Here is a 4,554-nt window from a genome sequence, read left to right as displayed (position 1 = left end):
TTATCCTTCAGGCGATAACCTACCAACGTGGGTAGCCAGCAAAGAGCAGAGCAGCCCAGCACACTTCAGTGTGGTCAGGCAGCAGCCTTGCACAGAGCTACCTGTGCTCCTCTGAAAGCACCCTCTGCTTGCTGGTTGGGCTCTGATAGCGGCAATAGGCACTATATCCCCCGTCTGTACGGCACAGGCTGCAAACAGCAAAAGCACAGTGACCTCTTCCAGGAAAGACAGCCTGACTCCCTCACAACCTCATCCTGAGACCAGTTAAGTGGCGCTGAGGGAAGAGGAAGAAAACCCACAGCCTTGTAGAAGGTATGAGTCTGAGGTGACCGTGGCCAGCTAAGGAGAGGACGTATTTTGTGACGATGCCCCACAGAGCAGTTGTGAGGGAGCAGTTTGTCCGACAGCTTCCAACCCCCCCCCCCCGCCCCACTCCAACCTACCTGCTGATCCCACGCTGCTTGTACCTGATCAGAAAGGGTCAGAGACTTCTAGTCTCCCAAGGTGGCATCCCTCTTCTCTGCTGGGATGGGATTGATCCGACATGGCCAGCCGTGCCTCTGCTGGCTCCAGCCCAAAGGAGGCAGCTGTCCCCTTCCCCCTGGGCCTGGGGAAACAGCAAAAGCATCAAAGACATCATCTTTTATGGGCTGCAAAAGCAGATGCAGCACCCACTTAACCAGAAACTGCTAACCTGGGGGTGAAGCCTGCAGAGCCCAGTCTCAGAGCCTGAGCATGTCATGGTGTCTCATGCATGGGGCAGGGGAGCGGGGACTGGGGGACTGTGGCCTGCCCCGTGGACACAGTTCATGCCACAGACTGTGCTTACTAACTCATGGTCCCATTCAGGGGTGAGCCTGTTAGCCGTCACAGCCCACATGGTGCCCCTGGCCTCGGGGGCACCAGACAGCTCTGGGAATGTTTGTTACTATTATTAACACAGACATGGTGTCTGTGCCTATCTGCAGCACTTCCCTTACCTCACCGGGGTGTCGTGAGGACAAGTACCTTAAAAGACTGAGTCAAATGGGGCAGCAGAGTAATGGAGATCATAAGAGCACTGGTTATAACAGCAGAAGATGATGACACATCAGTGCCTATCTTCCCATCACGTTTTGTTTAGCCTGATGTTTCTAATACCCGTGACAGACCCGTGTCTAGGACAAAGGCCCCCGAGGAGGCTGCTACAGCAGCACAAGGAATGTTTTGTGCTGTTGCCGCTGCTGCATTCAAAGGGACACACACAGGCTTTCAGTAATCTGAATATCCCTCTGCCTTTTCCTAGTGTGCCTGGCAGTGGTTTGGGGTGCAGAGCAGTGCTGCAGTTTGGGCTTTGGCAGCTGCAGGCCAGAGGAACCTCTGGAGCATGGTCCACCCTGCATCCCACGCACGGTCCACCCTGCATCCCACGCACCGTGTGCCCCATAACTGCCTGACAAAGCAGTTCCCACATGCTGGCAGGCAAATTGCTGGCATGCTCTGATATGGAGTTCCCAGGTGCTCTGGGGGACTTGCCCATCATGCCCACACATTCAGTGTCTCTACAGTCCTTGAGTCCGGTATTTAGGCCAGATGGCCTCAGGGCTTCCCTTAGCTTGCAGCGTCCTCCAAAGCTACTCAACACCCCAGGCTGTAAGAAGTCTTTAAAAGGCAGGACGCTATCTGAGTTTATCCTGTGGCAAAGCAGGCTGGAGCAGCTTAGCAATCTGCAGTACCCATTAACAGAGATGCTATGTGATTTCCAAGGATGAATCCTTGTTCCAACAGCTTCTTCCAAACTAAATTAGCTTTGGGATATACAATTGCAAAACCGCAGCAATTAGCAGATGGCTCAGGATCAAGTCTGGGACCTGATGTGACCGCAGTCAAATGTGGAGGACAACTTCAGCTTCCAGTTTGGTACTGTGTCATCTTAATGCAAGTGGGGTTTTGTTTTTGCTTTTAACTGATGTCTATACCAAAAAAGAGGAATCTATTTTTGTTTAGCAAGATATGCAGAAGCATTATCAGCAAAAATATTGCCTGCAATGTAGAGATGTTACATTTCATTTCAGGCAAATGCTGCTAGGGCTGCCTGGGATGTGACAAAACATCTGACTGATTGTTCTCCAAGTGCTGCTCTGTAGCCTTTGGAAAATCAACACATTAAGTTTTCACTATAGGCAAGCAATTAGGCATTCATTCAAATGAAGTCAAAATCAAATCTGGAGAGAAAACTGCAGAACATTTGCTTGTCATTTTACCTCAGGAAGTTTCATTACTGCTGTGCTCAGCACCAGCATGACCGGCCTTGGGATAGTGCATCTGGAGATGGGGTCCACAGGGCAAGGCTGAAATTCTAGAGAGGGTTCAGCGATGAGCCTGAAAAAATGTTCACAGGTTGCTGAGCATTCATTAGGGTGGGATATTCTGTGCATCCACCAGCCCACCTCAGGTACACATCCTGTGGTACACCATAGGGTCCTCATCCGCTTCCCATCTCCCATGGGGACACAGATGAAGAGGCTTTCTGCCCAGTCAGTTCACCTGGACTTTTCTGGTGCAGAATCAGAGCACAGAGAGTGGTGGCAGGGGCAGGCTGTGTGCACCTCCATGTGAAATCAGGTCACAGCCCAGGCACTTGCCCAGAATCAAGAGTTAGAGAGTGCTCATAGTTCTCCTGGTTCACCCACGGCTTTAGGGCTCAAGGGAGTTAGTTAGCTTAATAAGTGAAAAATCTATGCAGTGCCTTTAGTGATGCTCAGAGTCCCGTGCCCAGGGAACAGAGTTAGGATAACAGTGTGTCCCTCTAGCCAGCATGAAATAAGTCAGGCTGTCAGGAGCCAAACCAAGACAAATAAGAACAAGTAACTTATATTTAATAGAGAAGGAACAGCTTACCAAGGGCAGTAGTGGATTCTCCTACTACATTCTCCCTCTAAGATCAAGTTGGGCAGTTTCTCTTGAAATACGTGCTCTAGTTCGATCACAGCTCTTGCTCTGAAGTAGGAATTAGTTCAGCGAAGTCCTGAAGTCTGTATTATGGGAGAAGTCTGACCGAATTGCCATAATGGTCTCTTCTGGCCTAAAAAGTGGGTGGATCACAACGTTGTCCTTTCCCTTTCATCCAGCTTCATATTTCACTTTTGTATCTTTTCAAGTCATTTATGGCACTCAAATGAAATATCTGAGTACCTCACAAGCTATGAATCACTTCTGATTCAGACTCCCTTAACGGAGTCTGCCATACCTTTCTCTCACACGCAGAACCGAAGCCCTGAACATGCAAGTCCCATCTTGCACCAAAACTATGGGTCAGAGCTAAGGAGAAAACCTCACCCTGTGTCATCTGTTCCCGCACCACCACCCCACCAGTGTGTCTCCAGATCAGCACATCTAACTCTCTGTTTCCCCTTCTAAGAAGAAATTGCATAATAAACTGAACAATGTGTTTGTCTACATTTTTTTAATTGAGCAGTGTCTCTTCCTGCCTCTTTTCACAACCTGTTGGCCTCATCAGAGACTGCTCAGATGCCCATTTATCTCAGACAGGAATCAGAGAGGGAAGACAGTTCTGTAGTTTCTTTGCTTATCTTATTCCTGGACCTGGACAAAGGTTTAAAGGAATAAGAGGGTGAGCCCAGAACAGTTGTGTGAAACATGCAGCTCAAGGGAAGCTATTGCAAAGTAAGCAGAGATACCGGCTATGTGGACTCATCTTCCAGTAGGCTCGTGCAGAAACCGTGCTATATTCACAGTCTGGGAAACCCATTAAGTTTGAAGAAGGGACCCCTGTCTTGCAAGCGTAGGAAGGAGGTAAATGACAGGCATGAAGGTGTAGACTGAAGCCAGCTGGACTTCCACTGGAGTAAATACGTGCTTGCCTTCATCACATTCAGCTGCACCCCTGTGCTCCGGGTTTGTTTATATCCACCTTATCAGCTACACTGGTGCTCCTAGAGAGAGAGGTTTTCTATTTATAGGCACCAGCAGTACATCCCTTGACTGCAGGGCAATCTGCACCCTCCAGCTTCTCCTGCTGCTGACAATTGCTTCATCATCTGGGCTAGAGGCACAGGCATTCCTGCTTCTCTGTGAGGAAAAAAGAAAGGGATTTTGTTCCCAAGCCCCAGCCTCTATCCCTCTCTGCAGGAGGATAAGCCATAATGGTTATTTGTATTTTCCTCTTTTTTAAACTCATGTGATAGTATTTAATCTGGCAAATAAACAACAATGGTTGCTATGCTGAAATGCACTAGTAGCTAATCAAGATGCTTAAAGCATATGGGAATATTTCATGTCTGAATAAAAAAAGTAATTCACCTGTAGAGCAAGGGGTCTCAGCCTGAGCTCCAGACACCTGAGTGATGTCAGGGTGGGCTGAGGTAGTTTCCGCCTCAGGGTATACGTCTGCGCTAAACTGAAACTCTCTTTCCACTTTTTTACCCCTCGCCCATTTCCTGGGCAGTCACTGGGAGCACTCAGCTAATCGAGTCCCACTTTAGCTCATTCTGAGGGATAAATACACACAGTTGATGCTTCTGAAAATCTTATTAAGGATCAAAGACAGAAAGT

At 48.7% G+C, this 4,554-nt stretch overlaps 1 long non-coding RNA gene across 1 annotated transcript; it reads right to left on the bottom strand.

Moving 5' to 3' along the window:
* Nucleotides 1-457: 457 nt before the first annotated feature.
* Nucleotides 458-3,319, bottom strand: LOC115353027. Its single transcript, XR_003927377.1, has 3 exons — nucleotides 2,881-3,319; nucleotides 2,244-2,361; nucleotides 458-607 (listed from the first exon to the last, which is right to left on the bottom strand). It is a non-coding gene; the product is annotated as an uncharacterized LOC115353027 (long non-coding RNA).
* Between the last annotated feature and the right edge of the window lie 1,235 nt (nucleotides 3,320-4,554).

This window comes from Aquila chrysaetos, chromosome 18 (assembly GCF_900496995.4).
Source record: "Aquila chrysaetos chrysaetos chromosome 18, bAquChr1.4, whole genome shotgun sequence".
NCBI lineage: Eukaryota > Metazoa > Chordata > Aves > Accipitriformes > Accipitridae > Aquila > Aquila chrysaetos.
This window is presented reverse-complemented; position numbering and strand designations above follow the sequence as displayed.